The following is a 19,995-nucleotide window of genomic DNA, read 5'->3' as shown; positions in this document are numbered from 1 at the left end:
ATACTACTTCTACAAACCTCAAGATAACAAAGTGTTTGTGTCTTGCGAGGCTGTCTTCTTAGAAAGAGAATTTATTTCTAAGAGACAGAGTGGGAGAAATTTTGAACTTGATGAAGTTCAAGAGCCACAAACCGAGCTAGAGACGCAAGAAGAAGTTCCTTCGTCGTCTGATACGGTTATTCCTCCTCCTCTTAGAAGAACGGGCCGTGTTTCTCGTCATCCTGATCGATATGTGGGACTTATCGAAGAAGATGGAACACTTGATGTGTTGCTTATAGAAAGTGACGAGCCCGCTACCTACAAGACCGCAATCTCTAGTCCTAATTCCTCCTTATGGCTTGAAGCCATAAAGTCCGAAATGGATTCTATGCATGAAAACCAAGTTTGGGACTTGGTAGATTTGCCTAAAGGGGCAAGACCTCTTCAATGCAAATGGATATTCAAAGTCAAGAATGGCATAGAAGGACATGACGATGTCTACAAAGCTAGGCTAGTGGCAAAAGGATTTACCCAAGTCCAAGGTCTCCATTATGATGAGACCTTCGCCCCCGTAGCCATGCTAAGATCCATACGGATTTTGTTAGCGATTGCCGCATTTCATGATTATGAAATATGGCAAATGGATGTCAAAACCGCTTTTCTAAATGGGCATTTAGTAGAGGAGGTGTACATGATACAACCCGAAGGTTTTGTTGATTCTAAAAATCCTAACAAAGTGTGCAAGCTTAAGAGATCCATTTATGGTCTTAAGCAAGCATCTAGAAGTTGGAATCATCGATTCAATCATGTTATAAAGGAAAATTGTTTCAATCGAAGTGTTGAGGAACCGTGTTTATACATGAAATTTAGTGGGAGCAATGTTGTGTTCCTAATCTTGTATGTCGATGACATACTACTCATTGGAAATGATATTCCAATGTTGTCTTCTGTTAAGAAGTGGTTAGGTAACCACTTCCAAATGAAGGATTTAGGAGAAGCACAATGCATATTAGGTATCTGGATCCATAGATATAGATCCAAAAGGATATTAGCACTAAGTCAAGAGTCTTATGTTGATAAGATTCTTCGACGGTTCAGCATGGACAAATCCAAAAGGGGTTTGGTACCTATGGTAACTGGGACAATATTGAGCAAGACTCAATCTCCCTCCGAACCCCATGATGTTGAACGCATGAAGACGATCCCTTATGCTTCCACCGCCGGATCAATCATATGTACGCCATGATATGCACACGTTCTGATGTCTCGTATGCCTTGAGCATGACGAGTAGATATCAAGGAAATCCAGGTGAGAGTCACTGGATTGCTGTCAAGAACATCCTTAAGTACTTGAGAAGAACTAAGGATTCTATCTTAGTGTTTGGAGGAGACACCGAACTTCGTGTAAATGGTTACACGGACTCAAGCTTCCAAACAGATAGAGATGACATGAAATCACAAGTTGGTTTTGTTTTCATGCTCAATGGTGGAGCCGTTAGCTGGAGAAGCTTCAAGGAAGTCAGAATCGGATTCAACAACGGAGGTTGAGTACATTGCGGCATCGATCGCTACCAAGGAAGTCTGTGTGGATCGGGCAATTCACGGAAGGTCTAAGAGTAGTACCTACCGCCAATGATCCCATCACTCTCTATTGTGATAATAGTGGGACAATCTTCCAAGCTAAGGAGCCGAAGTCTAGTAATAGATCTAGACATGTACTTCGAAAATATCATGTAATAAGAGATTTCATTGAAAGAAAGGAAATTGCGATTTGTAAGGTTGGGACGGATGACAATATAGCCGATCCGCTCACCAAGCCTTTATCGCAGGTTAAGCATGATGGACATGTTGCGTCCATGGGACTTAAACGTGTACCAAGTTTCTATTAGATTTTGAAATGAAATAAAAGTGTTGTTTTGTTCATGTTCACAATCACATTTGTCTTTTATCTTTAATTTATACCTTGTTATCTCCAAACGGGTTGTAGTGACAATTGAACCCCGTTAAAGTGAACACGGATTAACATAGTATTTGCCCATAGTCACTTGTATGAGGTGACGTCTCGAAGTGACTAGAGTGTGATGCGATTGATGGCAAGTTCAAGTGCCATAGAGTCATGTGAGATGATTAGTCGATCACATAGGCGCATCATTAGGAACATTTTGTCGGGCCTAATGACCGCTTATAGAGTTACGCAAATTTATACAGCTGGTCGTGGCGAGAGCTGCTATAGTATTCAAATGAGTCGATTCTTTTGACTAAAGGCTATTCGCCTAAGATGGCACAGTTTCAGATTAACTTTGATTTGTGTTACTACGACCTTCGTAAATGGGGTCAAATGGGCATATTTTGGGTTATGATGGCTGTGGCTAGTTGAAGGGAATAAGTGCGATAGGAATTGTCCACCCCTAGTCAGGGTTATAACAATATCTCAGGGCCACTCGAGGAGTAATGAACTGGAAATGCGTGGCCACGCTCGGAAGGTATCTATGATAGATAAATCCGGTCAATCAGTTATTCTCCAGATCGAGGAAACCACTCTCGATATGATCACTTGCAAGTACGACCTGAAAGACACCTTGCATTGAGTGGGAGATAGTAATAGGACAAGAGAATTGGTGACGCACACTTGTCGAGGACAAGTGGGAGATTGTTGGAATATGTGTCCTCCGACAATAATGCGGTCACAACTGTTGATCATGATGATCACATGTTTAATTCTCATTATAAAGAATACAATTGGGAAGTAATATTTACTGTCAACTGATCAACATATATCGGTAATGATTGGCTGACTAGAGTTTGACATTACTGTCGTGCGACGGTGGTGATTAGTTGATCCCCTAGGTCATACCTATAGGGAAACACTCTTAATTAATCAATTAATTGATCGTATAACGTTACGAGTCAATTAATTTAATTAAAATTGACGGACGATTTTGGAAGTAATATTTACGTATCTCATTGAAATTTATTAAAATGAGATACGATCTAAAATAATCGAATTGTATCATTACTCGGATGAAATTATTGTTTACTAAACAATTAAATTTGAATGAATTATTATAAATACAAATTGTTGTGATTTATATTTGGTAAAATATTTTGGTACAAGTAATTATGAATTACTAAGTCGATTTTTGTATATGACGTATTTTTATTAATACGTTGATTTTTAATACGTTAAAAATACATAACAAATTTATGTAACATATGACATGTGACAAATTGACAATTGACAAAAATAAAATGGATTCCATGTTATCCATATGTGCCGAAAATATGAGGAAGATTAGGCAAATATTAAGTTAATTTTGTTAGTGGTAAACACCATGATTACCTACTAAACTAGCCTTGCATACCTATTGCTCATTGTGAAGAACAACTAGAGCATGCATTGGCTCCCTCCCATGCCCTCTTCACCCGGTTTTAGAGAGGCAAAAACCACTTTGGTTTTTCCTCTAATTTTTACCTTATGCACAATAATGTTATTGTTGTTCATTCATTCATTCATCTCATCAAAAATATTTTAGAGAGATAAAATATTTTCACCTTCCTTTCTCCTCTCTCTCAACCGGTTTTGGGAGTAAAAACCAAATATTTTTGGGTCAATTTTTCTTACAAAATTAATATTGTCTAGTATTCATAATATTAATTTTATTAAGAGTGTGCTTTGGGTATTAATCCTTGGGAGAGATCCTATACTTGGGTCTTTGTTCATCCATAAAGGAAAGCACAAGAACAAGAGAGAAGGAGATCTCTCTTGTGCCCTAGAAACCGAAATCACAATGTAAGATGAACACTTCTTTTTTATATTGTTTATTAGTTTGCATGCATAAGATCATTTATTAATTTTATGAGTAAATTAACAAAAACATATATGAATATGTTAGTATATAGATCTACTTTTCCTTCAATAAGAAGGTGGGGTTTTTAGAATCCTAGCCTATTTTATTTTAAAATCTTTTATTATGTAGCGTATTATTATTAAAAGAAATGAAATAAAAGAGGTTGATTGGTTATGAAACCGTTACGATTTTCTATCATTATTCTTGTCGAATTCCAAATGCATTTGCAAATGTCCTTCTCTTTACATTTAAAATAATTAATGGGTTGTATCCTGTGAAGGATTGCCTACATATTCATTTAAAAAATAAAATCAAACCCTTGCGCGTAGTTTAAGTAAATGTAAAAGAATAATTGTTCTAAGCAAGAGCTTGTAATGAACTTAGAAAATAAGCATGAGCTTTCACTTACTCCTAAAATGCATTTCAGTTTATTTGATGATATGAGGATGACAAATTGTCAAAATGCAAGAGCAAGATGACATTAGCTTAATTCAGCTAGGCCAGGGGCCGTTTATTTTGTGCCACAAGAGCGACACGTGAGGTTACACGAGGCGCGTTTTTGCTCCTATTCTAGGCATAGTAATGTTTCAGTTGGTCGAGGTTTGTCGGGTTGGCAAATTCGTTCCCATCTAAGTCTGTGATCCTAACCGCACCCCCTGGAAGTATGGACTTCATTAGAAATGGCCCGGCCCAATTAGGTTTGAATTTTCTTCGTGGATCGACAGGTATAAGAGCTCTAATTGATTTGAGGACCAAGTCTCCTTCTTTGATGTTCCTTGGCTTAACCCTTTTGTTAAAGGCTCGTTTGATACGTGCCTGATCTGTTTGCACACTATGTAATGCACGTAATCTTTGTTCATCCAGGAGGATGAGTTCTTCATATCTATCCCTCTTCTAATCGGCTTCTGGGATTTGACTTTCGAGTAAAATATGCAAGGATGGTATTTCTAGCTCGACTGGTTGTACAGCTTCCATGCCGTAGGTCAAATAGAAAGGGGTGGCCCCAGTGGGCGTCCTAACGGATGTACGGTATCCCCATAAAGCAAAAGGTATCTTGCTTGGCTAATCTCGATAGTTGTCAATCATTTTCTTGAGAATCGTGACAACATTTTTGTTTGCCGCCTATACTGTGCCATTAGTTTGTGGTTTATATGGCGAGGAGTGGTGATGCTTGATTTCTTATATATTTGGCTAGCAATTGCTCAGTCTCAGCTTGGAAATGTGATCCATTGTCACTGATGATCTCATGTGGGCAACCGTATCGACAAATGATGTTGGTTTGTATGAACTTTGCCACGTTCTTGGCTGTAAGACTGGTGTAGGAAGCCGCTTCTACCCACTTGGTGAAGTAATCGATTGCTACTAGGATGAAACAGTGACTCCCTGTTCCGGCTGGAGTGATCTTGTCGATGATGTCAATTCCCCAAGCAGAAAATGGCCAGGGAGATGTCATGGTGTAAAGCAATGAAGGAGGGACATTGATGCGTGTCCTAAATATGATGTTTTACACCCTATTTTACACGCATTTCAGAGCTCAATTATGTAGTTTATGCTACTATTTTCCCTATTTCCGTCTACTTTCGTGTTTTTGTATAAAATTGCAGAAATGTGAAGAATCCAGCGGAAAATGAGCCAAATCCGTTCCCGAGTGTTTAGCACAAGATTTGACATGAGGTATTGACTGGAGGAATGAGCTTGGTGCGCGTTTCAAGGCCTAAAGATAGCAAAACCATGGGTGCGTACAAGTTTAACAAGCGAAGAAGTGCTTCTCGACATTGCAGGCTGCTTTAAATGGCCATATCTCGAGTTCTAGAGCTGATAATCGAGTAATTCCAATTGGAGGTGAAAGTTTATCCTCTTAGGTTTCCAACGCCGTGTAGAACGCCTGATTTGACCAAGTGACGAAGAAACGGCGGCTGTTTTAAGATTGGTGCGCGTTGCAGGAATCGTCAGAATGCACTACTGTACAACACTCTTGGTCGATCGACCACCCCACGAGCTGATGCGCAATTTAAAAGATGAGAGACCGAAGTCCAATTATAATTAGGTTTAGGAATAGGTTATGTTATTTTCCTATATAACGTAACTTTACCTGCGGCTTGACACATCTATCATTCATTAGCTTAGTATCATAAGTTCCTTTCATACATTCATATCTTTAGTTTAGAATTTTGAATAAAGTTCGCATCTTTGCTTTTGGATTCATCTTGTTCCTTTGCATCGGTAATTTTAATCTTTAATTTCAGTACTGTTTTATTCGTTTCGTAGTATTAATTCTTGCTAGATAGAATCCCAAAGCCAATTTCTCGTTTTATGTTAGTAATTTATTTAGTTAATTTAATTATGAAATCATCTTCTTTAGTTGTTAATTTTACTGTTATTATTATTGCTAGTATGTCTAGCTAAATACCCTTTGCTAGGATGTAGGCGAGCTATTAGCGTAGATGGCATTAGAATAGGTTACCCACGGATTAGGGCTAGGTCGACCGACTGGCTTATCTGGTCGGTCGACTGAGTCGGGTGGTCGGTCGACTAGGGTAGCTGGTCGATCGACCATCTTCATGTTTGATTTGCTTCGTTTGTATCGTTAAGTGCAATATCTATCAATGAGACCTAACGGAGACTTGTTAGATGCTTAGCTTTGACCAACCCGTAGATCGAAAGATAGGGAAGGACTTAGATTAACTAATTAAGACGGCTAAATTGCTAGACTGAAAGGGTAAGTGATTTAGGCATTAGGATCACTAGTCAAGAACGAAAGTTAGTATTAGTGACACCTAGGGAATAATAGCATAGACCGAGAGGGGCTATTAGTTGACTTGGACCGAGAGGATTTGTCATACCCATCACCACGACTGTGTTTCGAGACTTACCTAGACTTATCTGCCATCGTAGCTGTAGTGACCCGACCATCCTAGCTCCTTTTTTTTATTATTTGTTCACATCATTTATTTTCATTGCTTTTTATTGTCTTTTTACTTACTTGTATTTAGTTTAGCTATTAATCATATCAAAATCCCCCTCATAGTTACCCTTAGACTAAAATTGAAAGCAACTATTATCTCCCTACCTCCCTGCGGATCGACCCTTACTACCGCTTGCTAGTAGTAGTTTGGAATTATAAATATTATTTTTGATACTAAACGACGGTATCAGACATATTGCACATTCCCGAAGATTTGGCAATTGTGGCAATGTCTTACATATTTGATGCAATCGGATTCCATTGTGGTTCAATAATACCCCAAACGTGTGATTTTCTTTGCCATCATGGGTCCACTCATGTGAGGGCCACATTCTCCATCATGGACTTCTTCCATCACTTTCTGTGCCTGTGAATGATCAAGACAACGTAGGATTACACCAAGAGGTGTTCTTTTGTATAACTCTCCTTGCATGAGAACGTATTGGGAAGCTATTAAGCGGATATCGCGTTGTCCCCTTTTGTCTATATCTGGTGGATAGGTGCCGTTGAGTTTGAAGTTTAGGATCACTTGGAACCAAGGTTCCTCTGTGATTTCCTCTTCATCGGTGATTTGGTGCACATAAACTGGCTCTGACCGTCGTTCGATGCATAAAGGCATTTATACCATGCTATCCGGCATATTAATCAAAGATGCAAGTTTTGCAAGAGCATCTGCAAATTGATTCTCCTCTCGAGGTAGGTGTAGGTAGGTTACTTGATCGAAGAATTGGGCTACTTGGTCTATTCTTGCTTGATAAGGTTCTAAGCTTTTCCTTCGGATTTTCCAAGATCCCGTAATTTGGTTGATGATCCTTGATGAATCCCCATGCACTCGAAGATTGTTGATGCCTAAACCTACTGCTGCTTGCAATCCAATGAGACAAGCCTCGTATTCTGCAGCGTTATTTGTCACCTCGAAGTCAAGTTTGACAGATATTGGTGTATGCTCGCCTTTAGGAGAAATGAGCAACACTCCTATTCCAAATCCTCTTAAGTTCGATGCTCCATCAAAATAAAGGTCCCAGGAGTCTACATCGGTTTGGAGTATATCCTCATCTGGAAACGACCAGGTGTCTATTGTTTGTGTATCATTAATGGGATTTTCTGCGAAGAATTCGGCAACGGCGCGCCCCTTTATAACTTTCAGAGGTACATACTTGAGATCGAACTCTGAGAGCATCAAAGTCCATCTTGCTAAGCATCCATTGAGAACGGGTTTCTCGGAGAGGTATTTTACAGGATCCATTTTGGAGTATATTTTGACGGAGTAGCTAAGCATGTAATGGCGTAGCTTCTTCGTTGCCCACACAAGAGCGAGGCATGTCTTCTCGAGTGGCGTGTATTTACACTCGTACTCTAAGAACTTCTTACTAAGGTAGTAGATAACTCTTTCTTCTTTCCCTATGGTTTGAGCTAGCATGGCGCCCATGGCCGTTTCAGTTACCATGAGATATAAACCAAGAGGTTGATCTCGTTGAGGTGGCATGAGCACTGGTGGTTTGACTAATATTTCCGTGATTCGGTCGAAAGCCTTCTGACAGTCATCATCCTACATGGTTTGATCTGTTTTCTTTAACTTCTTGAAGATAGGTTCGCAGATCATGGTGAGTTTCGATATGAATCGACTTATGTATTGCACCTTACCTAGGAATCCTCTAACTTCTTTCTCCGTTTGAGGTTGCGGCATTTCGATTAGAGCTTTGATCTTAGAAGGGTCTATTTCTATTCCTCGTTGGCTAACAACGTATCCCAGGAGTTTACCAGATGTTACTCCGAATGCGCATTTCTGGGGATTGAGCCTCATGTTGTACTTCCGTAGCCTTGAGAAGAATTTGCGAAGGTTCGCAATGTGCCTCTCTCTATCCTTGGATTTGACAATCATGTCATCTACGTATACCTCAACTTCTTTATGTATCATGTCATGTAAGAGCGTTGTTGCGGTGCGTTGGTATGTAGCTCCGGCGTTAATTAACCCAAACGGCATAACCGTGTAGCAATAGGTTCCCCATTGAGTGACGAAGGCGGTCTTATGCATATCTTCTATGGCCATCTTGATCTGGTTATATCCTGCATATCCATCCATGAAGGATAGTAACGCGTGATCTGCTGTATTATCCACCAATATGTCGATATGCGGTAGAGGAAAGTCATCCTTAGGACTCGCTTTGTTTAAGTCTCTAAAATCAACACAAACACGGATTCTCCCATCCTTTTTGGGTACGGGTACTATGTTAGCTACCCAGTCTGAGTACTCGGAAACTTTGATGAACCCGGCTTTGAACTGTTTATCGACTTCTTCTTTGATCTTGAGAGCCCATTCTGTCCTCATTCGACGAAGCTTCTGTTTCACGGGTTTGAAACCTGGTTTGATTGGGATTCTATGCTCTGCGATGTCCCTGTCGATCCCTGGCATGTCTTTGTAGGACCAAGCAAAAACGTCTTTGAAATCGTGCAGGAGGTCTATGAAACTGGCCCTTTCGGTAGGGCTCAAGGTCGTCCCTATCCTAAGTTCTTGGGGTTCTAGTTCGGTTCCTACATTGATGGGTTCAGTGTTTTCTATTACTGGTCCCCCTTCCCCCTCTTGTAGTATTTCTTTGCCTATGTAGGGAGGTATCTCGATCGAGTCTGGGTCTGGGTCATCCTCAGTATCATCGTAAACAGAATTGTATTCAAGATAACACGAAGAGTAAGCAGAACCTGATTTATTCATATTAAAATTTGAGAAAAGTTGAAACAAAGAAGCCATCTAATCTATAGTCAGTGGCGGTAAAGGGACAGCCGTTGGGACATTTCCCGAACTACTGTTACTACTTGATACTAAGCTAGGAGAAACAAGGGGAGTGGGAATGATGATAGGAGGAGACTCTCTAAGAACTTCTCTAGACTCCGACTCTGACTCTGACTCTGACTCTGACTCTGACTCGAATTTATTGTCTTCTGGTTCTCCTTTGAACATCTCTCCTTCTCCAGTGGTGAGCTTGAAGAGTCTTCCTTGATTGTTTGTCCACTTGATCGACTTTCTCTATCCTTTCTGCTGATTGGTGTTGGTTTCTGTGATTAATGCGGTAAGGTTGAAGTAATCGTCTTGAAGTATCATGGTAATGATCTCATCCTGCGCGGCTCTAACAAATCGACCTTCTCCGAATAGTAGACTAACAGCTTGTTCGTCTAAGCAAGGTGCTTGACGAGTTTTGACGGAAGAAACCGTTTCTGGAGGAATGAAGTAGCAATCGTGAAAGATCTCGATTCCGGCTAGCTTTTGTTCGAGATAGTGCCAAGGCTCGGGAAATCCGTGAAAGATATCTTGACTTCCTTCCCTAACGAAGTATCCATTTAGGGTAGGGAGGTACGGTCGCATTTGGATTCCGACATTCTTACGGTTTTGAACTTGAGCGAGCATCTCGAGAACTTCCTCTTTAGTGGGTTTGTATCCTAGTCCAAGTGGTATTCTTTGTGAGTTGCCTTCTTTGTAGGGTGCAAAGGTATTTATTCGGATAGGATTTAAAGGCATTCCCGGGAAGTATCCCTGGGATTTGAGCATGTGGTTGACCACTAAATTAGAGTAGGGATTGAAGTACAAAGGTGCCAACTTGCTTTCTATGACGTATATGCTATGGAAGCCCCCAAGTACATATACTGGATCCGCAAGGACTTTATTATTTGACTTCTTTTCGATTATTGCCTTGATGGGTGACGAAGTGATTGTCACCACTTTACCATTTAGTGGGATTTTGATTTTCTGGTGGAGGCTAGATGTTACCGCTTTGGAAGCGTGAATCCAAGGTCTTCCCAGAAGTATGTTAAAGGATGCTTCAATGTCCACTATTTGGAAGTTAACCTTTCGCTCAATCGGCCATGTGGCTATGGTTAGGTTAACAAGTCCTACTACCTTTCGTCGTGTGCCATCATATGCGCGAACACCTTGGTTGGTAGGGGTCCAATCCGACTCTTTCATGCCCAATTTGTATGCCGTTTTCAAGGGTATGACATTGACTACGGAGCCATCATCTACCAAAGTCATTGGCACATTCTTCTTTAAGCAAATGACAGTGATATAAAGAGCCAAGTTATGACTAGAACCAAAGGGTGGCAAATCTTCATCCGAGAAAGTAATAGGATTACTTAGCTTTGGTGATTCTTGGAAGACCAAGTTGACCACGTCGTCGGGTGTGGAGTTATGTGCCACATTTAGTTTGGCCAAGACTTGCAGTAAAGCTTGGCGATGTGGGAATGAGCTTGCCACTAGTTGCCAGATTGAAAGATCAGCCTTTGTCTTCTGTAGTTGCTTTAGCAAATGGTCGGGGAGCCATCTTCATTATCATTTGGTGTGACCACATTGGTTGGAACGTTCGCTATGGGACCATTTTGAGAAGTGTTTTGGTATGGGCGTCCCGAACGAGTAAGGTGGTCTACATCTTGATCTTCACAATTTTGGACTATTTGCTCACTGATTTTGACTAGATAGTGTTCGGTGAGATACTCATCTTCATCATCATCGGCCCATATTCCATTGACATTAGCAAGTTCCCTCATTCTTATGATTTCGGCCTCCAATTGGATAATTTGGTCGACTAGTTCATCAACCATGGCTACTACTTCTTGCATCGTAGTGTTTCAAGAGAAGACCAGTGGTGTACGTTCTTTAGATGTTACGTTGAGATCACGTAGAGTTGCCACTGCACTCTCTAGTTCCATAACTTGCCTATTCACACTTTTTGCCCATGCAATGAAATCGGTGATGGTTGGGGAAATGGTAGAGTAGTTCCCTTCATTCTCTATCGCATGAATTTCATCTTCGACTGGAGAAATGAGGTGTGAACAATCTATGGTAGATTCTTCACTTGTAATCACTAGAATTCAAGGGAAGGATTCTGAGTGTTGTTAGGCTTACCTCCAGGCGGTATTGGTAGGCGACCGTCTTCAATCATGTCTTGAAGTACATTTTTCAGTTTGTAGCATTTCTCTGTATCATGTCCCTTGCCTCTATGGTATTCGCAGATGAAATTCTCATCCCGAACTTGGATTTCTTTTACTCGGTTGGGTGTAGGGCCTATGGGTTGAAGTTTACCCAGTTTCATCAACCTTTTTAGAGCATTGGAATATGTGTCCCCAAGATTTGTGAATTTCGTTGGTGGGGTACTCTTCTTAGATGGCTCGAGAAGGTTAACTTCATCAGTTTTGCTAGTAGAGCCGTAAGAACGACTTGTTGAGCCTTGATATCCACAACCTACCGTTTTGGACAAGAGCCCTTTACGGATGTCATCTTCGATCCTTGTTCCTAGTACGGTTAATTATTTGAAGGTCTTAATGTTTTGGTACCTCAAATGATTTGCATAGATGGGCTTAAGGTTGTCCACGAACTTCTCCACGAGGGTAGCTTCATCTGGACGTTCAACAAGTTGAGTACTAGTCTTCCTCCACCTACTTAGGAAGTCGGTGAAACCTTCTTTGTCATTTTGGGTAAGAACCTCTAAAGTGCGCATGTTGACTTGATTTCAGCATTATCCGCATATTGCTTGGCGAATTCAATTGCGGCATCGTCCCAGGTAGCGATCTTCTTATGCTCTAGAGAATAGAACCATTGTTTTGGGATGGTGTCAAGAGATGAAGGAAAGATCCTTAAGAACATCTCAGGTTTAATGCCTTTGATAGACATGTAATCCTTGAAAGCACGGATATGATTCAAAGGGTTTTCATGCCCCTTGAATTTAGGGATATCCGTCATGTTGAAGTTGGTTGGCAACTTGGAACTCACGGCTTCATACTTGCGATTATTTTCCCTATAAATGTCATCCCCTTTGAGGTACATCAATTGCTCCTCCAAGTATTGGAGTCGTTTCTCAGTTGTAGTCATACCTATGGGAGGGTTTTCGTCCCCGAAGTTATTCACAAATTCATCAGACACTTCACTTTCTCGACGAGGCATCCTCGTTTCCACAGCATATATCGGCCTTCGATTGTGTCAAGGCGATCATACACTTGGTCTTGAGTGACTTGGAGACGAGCTAGTGTGGCTAGGATTTGATCATTACCATTCTGGAGTTGGTTGAATTTCACGTCACTTGTTTAAGGCATCTTGGAAACTGGATAAGAGATCGACGACGAATCAAAACACGATCGACCATTCTAGCACACTTACTCAAAAAGAAATGTTTTGACTCGTGAAGTGGGAGTGTGCCACTTGTGTCAAGTGAGTTTTGAGGAAATGACAAAGTTTGAAAATGTTGGTCCTAGTCAACTTTAGTGTAGTTGGAGGAGTGGACTCGAAGTGAGGTTTTGAAATGGGTTTTGAGGCCCGAATTTTGACTCGACAATCGGACAGAATTTCGACTGGTTTTGCGCTAATATTAGGCCTATGTTTTGAAAATTTTACATTTTAAAAAGGGATTTTGATTTTACAAAAATCGTCATGGTTTTGTTTAGAAATGGTTATCACATATGGTACAGATATTATACAAGCATTATAACGGGATGCTGAGTGCATTTAGAAGGGTTTTGGCGTTAAAGGGTGGGTTGCCATACCGAACAATCAAACCCGAGGTCTGTGGAGAGGCTCGTACCAAACAAGAGTAAGGCCGATTCCTAGTCCATTTCCTCAAGTAGTGAAAGTCCTTGATACAAACAAGAGTAAGTACCATGGTATGGATGACGTCAATCGCTATCCATCCTTAGGCCCAAATAAGAATTAGGACCGTTTAGACGGGAAGATTGGTCGAATGGGTTGGGTTAGGCCTAGGAAGGCCGAATGAAACGATCTATGAAGACCGAGTTATGAAAACCAACAATTGTCTTGTAAAAACTATTCCCTAACCTTATTCAAGTTTCACCCTTTTGGCTACACGTAAGTGTATTATCCCCAGCGGAGTCGCCAAACTGTGGACGCGGGTCCACGGGGGCGAAAAGCGAAGCAAGATTTTCACTCTTGGTTTGTTTTCATTTGTGGAGTCGCCACCAATTTATTGTGGAAAATTGGAAACCGTTCGAATACCTCGTGTCATGTCAAGACACAAAATAATGACATGAACACTAAGCACTCGTCACCCTTAGCATTCTATGTCTAGAATGACTCTCGTGTATGCCAATGAACACGGATGTTCACAAAGATATGGAGTAAGGGGTGAGGGTACGCATTAGGAAGCTCTTTTGATCGAACACCTAATCCCGCCCGCCTCGATAGCGGCCTCTACTAATGATTAGGGAAATTGTCTATACTCGATATATTGTCGATTATATGCATGCAATGCAACATCCATTAGATTAATCCTAGCATGTGAGAATTTAACTAAGTCGGTTATCACGTAATTTAACATGCAATTGAGTCAAAGTGGAGATTTAAGTTGATTACATGTGAAGGCATACAAACAATACAATAAAAGAAATACAATAAAGAAAAATTATAATAATTACATCGAATTTAATGATTTATGTCGAAAATACATTTAAAACGGATGGTTTTAGAAAAGAAGGAATAAATGAATAAACGAACAGAAATTAGTGATAATACGAATAATAGTTAAATTCAATACGTAATTAAAACTAGGTCAAGGCAGAAACGGGAGTTCAGGGACAGAAATCAACCGGGAACAGGCGCAGCAGAGCTGCGTCCCTTGGAAGAGGCGCAGCAGTCGCTGCGTCTGTTCCTGGGTTGAGTTCTGGCTGTGATGCCGGAACCGCAACTCGTTAATGTTCGTTGGTGAATTTAATGGTCGATTAATGAATAATTGACTCGGATGAAAGTGATTAACATATTATTTACATGTGAATGAAGTCATAAAAACGATAAAACACGAATGAAATTGATTAGAACGAATTATTTACAAGATTAATGAGATTATTAATAAATCAACAAACTAAACAAATTAATTAGACTAAACAGATTATTAATGATGAATTAATGATGGTGACGGATGGATAACAGATACAAGTATATTAAAGATGAATTCCAGAGATTCAATATGGGTAAATCGAACCTCTAAAACCCGAATTGATTTAATAACGAAAACCCGCAAGTATGGATTATAAGGGATTTAAGTCGGGATTTTGAAAGATGAATTAATTAATAATGAATTATTTACATGTTAAAAGTATCATATTCAAATTATTGTGTTAAAATAAACAATGAACAATTGATAACAAAGCGAAAAACAAAAGGACGAACAAAAGACGAAGGAAGAAGAAAGGAAGCAGGAACTGCGGCCGCCTCACGAAGAGGCGCAGCAGGTACTGCGTCCCTTCGAAGAGGCGCAGCAGTTGCTGTGTCCTTTCTCAACGGTTGTCTCCTGTAAATCCGTAAAAAGGGTTTTAAAACAAGGTTTTATAAATCGGTTTTAAGAATACTTTCGACATAAATCTTACAATATTGATTACAAAAATAAAAAACAATAATAAAATAAGGATTATACACCCTCAGACTTACATGTTTGACGAAACGAGATGAACTAAGTTAACGTTTAGTGATACTCGACTCGAATGTAAACGAAAGTGCCCTCTAGGAGGAAAACGAATAAGATTGATTAAGTTGATTGATGTGGAGTTGGCCAAATTGGTCGGTCATGCAAAACGAGGCTGGTACTCAGAAGGATCCCAGCTTACGTGGTCGAAAGTTTAAGCACGTAGACGCCAAAGAGTAAGAACGTTGTCTAGAATGCAAAGGGAGAAGAGAAAGGCGGACACTCGCGTAAGAAATATGTGAGACCGAAGGTCTCTATTTATACTAATCACACGGAGGAAATTAGGGTTTTCGGAGAAACTTTGGAAGTGAATCTCGAAAAGATACGGAAAATACGCAGAAAAGGACTGAGGAAGAGGCGCAACAGGCACTGAGTCCCTTGGAAGAGGCGCAGCAATTGCTGCGTCCTTTCCTCAGTGGTTTCCTCCTGCGGAAGAAAGATTTCCGCGTTTCTATTATGGAATAGCGGATTAATCTCGTTTCCTTAATATTTTGTGTGAATATTACGGGAGATATTTTACCAAAGATCAAAAGATTGAAAAATATGGAATAGAAATATCCGGAACATTCCAGAACATTCTGACTCGGTTATTAGAAAATGAAGACGATTTTTTGACCCGGACTCCAAATGTACTCTAATTACTGCCAAAACGACCGTATAGACACGTAGATAAAAATTAAGAGGTAGACACAAGTGTTTGAGCGATCACTTGATGATAAACTTACGAACTGTCACAAATCGTTCCGTATACCAAACATGCGGCCCAATCATCACCGGGTGATTTGCGGGAGGTGCATAAATGAGGTATCTACAATAGGGCGGGTCGGGTGAGGGTCCATGCACGGGTTAGGCGGGCCTGATTCATACACGGATCATAGGCGGTCTGGGTCCGGGTTAGCAAGGTCGACCCGCTCTAATGACCAGCCCTACTAAAATGTAGCATGCATTCATGCAATAACCAAAGTCAAAGGGTGGACTTATTGTAATTCAATATTTTCATTGTCAAATAACAAAATAACAGTGTCTTACTATCTTAGACAAAATGATCAACGACCAGAAAAACAAGAATTTGTGTTAAGAACAAAGTCTAAGAATTTGTTATCAGAATGTTTTTTAGAAATGTCCACTATAAATTAGATTTTTTGTGCGCATTTTTTTCTATAAGATCTAAGATGAGCATGCATAGAAAGAGATAATTTCTAAAATAAAATTAATAAAAAATAATAATTCTATTATGAGTAAATATTGATTAATCATTTGACATTATTCGGCCATTAAAATTCAGATAAGGTCATTAAAAATACGGAGTAAAATTGATTTGGTATGATTATGTCATGTCCCTGATTAATTAAGTATGATTTCCTTCTTCGAGTTTCGTTTATTTACATTTTCATTTTTAAGTATGTAAACGTTATTTTTAATCCCATGTATATATTACAGTACTTGTTTGCCATTTATGTTTTTGTTAAAGCATAATCTCTCATTTTTAATCCCATCTATATCAGGAGGCGCAGTGTGGATCGATATCCGTGGCAATCCTGATCCTGCTCTTATGAGTACAACACTTTGTGACAGGGAAAGTAGGATACATTTTTGCGCCAATCGTCAGTCTTTGGCTCTTGATCAATGCTGGAATTGGAATCTACAATCTCATCAAATATGATCCTGCTGTCCTGAAAGCCGTCAATCCATGTTACATCATCGACTATTTCACGTGGATGGTAAAGAGGCTTGGATTTCCCTCGGTAGCTAATTGTTTTGTTTATTTAATAGGTCCATTGTATTGGCCGATGTTTGTGATAGCTATTGCAGCAGCAATCATAGCCAGCCAAGCTATGATTTCGGGGACGCTCTCCATCATACAACAATCTCTGGCTCTAGAATGCTGCTTCCCTCATGAAAAGATTGGAAATGCGTCTGGTATGTCTCAGACACTCTATCTCCCATCTCCTGACTTTTAGATTTCATACACATTTTGGTATATAATCGAACATGATTCATCATTATGGTCTATTTGTTTAAGATGTTGTCAATGTAATTTGTAATGCAGGAATTGCGGTTGCGGTTGTATTTGCCGAGGGAATTACATCATCATTTATGATTCTTGTTATACTAATAATATGGAAAACAAACATATTTTTAGTGATAGCCTACATGTGCTGCATCATGTCCGTAGAGATGACCTACTTGAGTTCGGTGCTATACAAATTTCCGCACGGCGGATTCTTCCTTGTTGCCTTTGCATGCTTCTTCTGTGCATAATGCTTACTAGGTTGAAAGCCCATGCGTTGCATGGGGTAATTAACTTAGTTATAATGAAAAAAATATTATAAGGCTTTAACTTTTACATATAATTATTTGTTTACATATGATTACAATATTCCTTTCAATGAAAATAGAAGATAAATACATATAGCCTACAGTTTATTATTCATGCGAGAAAAAAAAATAATAAATAAATTTTGCTATTGTAGATATAATAATAGAAACTCTAATAAGAGACCTCTAAGACAATACTTAAGAGAATCAAAGGATTTTAGGTTGCTGACACGTAAGTTTAAAGATGACTCATATTTATAATCATAGGAATAAATGGTCAAATAAAATGTAAAAGCTTTCATGTAAAAAATAGAAACTTACGTATCAACATATTGCAGATGGTTATAAATGGAGGGTGATCCTAAATGTAAAAGTTTTCATGTAAAAAATCGAAACATGACTTGGATATAAATTAGGAAATATATACTATATACTATATACTATATACTATATACTATATACTATATACTATATACTATATACTATATACTATATACTATATACTACTCCGTATATACTATATTCTATATATTATATATTATATACTATATATTATAATAATTAAAAGATTCTCCACTTTATTCTTTACATCAAAAATTATTATTTATGAAAGTTTCCTAAATTAATTTTTGATGATGCAGACACCTTATAATCACTCGAAAAAAGCCTCTTTTATAAATATATTTAGATTTGGAACTATGTCTATCGCAAAAGGTATGACTATGAGTTAAGGGAGATTACTTGCAAGACTAATTTCTATCGCATTCCGGGAATGGCCATCTTCTACTCAGACCTAGGAATTCCTACCATCTTTGAGCATTATGTTCATAATGTTCCGGCTTTGCAATCGGTGGTTGTCTTTGCCATGGTCAAGACATTGTCGGTGAGCACGGTACCAATTGAGGAACGATTCTATTGCGTTGTTAGCTTTGGGTACATGGATTCTCTAAATGACGATGAGCCATTCGAGAAGCTTCTAGTGGAAAAGCTTACAGAGTTTGTGAGGGATGACTCGATCCGTGCAAAACGACCAAGTGATGTTGATGTCGACCATGTTATGGAAGTAATTGAGGAGCCACACAAGGACTACATGGACATTGGGGTAATACGATCTTATTTTACAAGCTCTTCCCAACAGCTATCCGAGCCACACCAACGGCTATCTACGCCACACCAATGGACACATCTTTGTATATTGGGCAATAATCTTCCTTGCCTTTCTTAGTTTATCTTCTAGCTTTAATAGATAATTTGTTACCGTAAATATGTTGTACACCAGCATATATATTCGGGATGTATCTTTGTATCATACACAAGTTCGGAATATTTGATATATCAAACGTACAATCTTTCCAACATATAATTCTAATAAGGGGAAAACAAGTAGGAGCCGGTGAATTTCAACGAAGGTTTGTTGGAGAGCGACCTGGAAGTTATCGACATAGCCTATCGTGCAGGCATTGAACACATGATGGGTGAGTGCCAGGTTACTTCACGCCAAGGAGCAGGGGTCGCGAAAAGGGTTGTGATTGATTGCGCATATAATTTCATCGAGAGGCTTTCGAGGAAAATCAAACACAGGGCTTTTGACCTTTCTAGGGAGAGATTGGTTAAACTTGGAATGATATATGAGGTTTAGTTTCTATGTTGGTAAAGTAGATTAATTTCTAACTTGGTAAAGTGTTTAGCAAAGTATGTGTGCATTCTTTTGGTGTAATTTGCGTCGTTTGTGTGTAAACATTGTACTCCGTAATTAGAGTATGCTCGACCAACTTGAAGATCGTCTGTAAGCATTGAATCATATATATATATATATATATATATATATATATATATATATATATATATATATATAGAGTCGGGATCCGGTGAGAACCCCTAAATATTTGAGGATTGAGTAACGGATACAATATCGCGCATTAAACTAAACAATATCACGTAAAAAAAGGTAACAAAAAACACGCACGCCTTTTGAAATTCATAACCGCGCAACAGTTTTTTCAACTTCTCACTTTCTCTCTCTAAAAACTCAAAAAACCACTAAAATTCCCGATTATTAACGCGAATCAACAACAAATTACGGGAAAATACTAATCATTGTTCAATTCAATTGCATTTTCACTGAAAATCAGGTACAATTTCTGTCTTAATTCTCTCGAGGACTTCAATTTTAGTGAAATCATTGTTAAAATCGAGTATTTGTTAGTTTAAGTATCAAAATTATTGATAAACTTCGTTAATTTCCAATAATTTTCATATAATTGTACAACTTCGTAGTTGTTAATTGAATGTTTTTCTGTTACAGTTGAAATTGCATATTTTCCTCTTTAAATCTGCTAAATTAGCGTTGAATATTGTGCGACTGCGAAAAATTAGGGTTCGACATTGTTCGAAATGCAAAATAAGTATTTCAGATCTTGTTTTTATCAATTAA

The 19,995-nt window shown here is 39.0% G+C and overlaps 1 pseudogene; it reads left to right on the top strand.

Moving 5' to 3' along the window:
- The window catches only part of LOC141595233 (potassium transporter 5-like), a 33,843-nt pseudogene extending 14,643 nt beyond the window's left edge, over positions 1–19,200 (top strand).
- Positions 19,201–19,995: the final 795 nt, after the last annotated feature.

This window comes from Silene latifolia, chromosome 8, assembly GCF_048544455.1.
Source record: "Silene latifolia isolate original U9 population chromosome 8, ASM4854445v1, whole genome shotgun sequence".
Lineage (NCBI taxonomy): Eukaryota > Viridiplantae > Streptophyta > Magnoliopsida > Caryophyllales > Caryophyllaceae > Silene > Silene latifolia.
The sequence above is the reverse complement of the archived record's forward strand: the minus strand, read 5'-3'. Positions and strand labels throughout refer to the sequence as shown.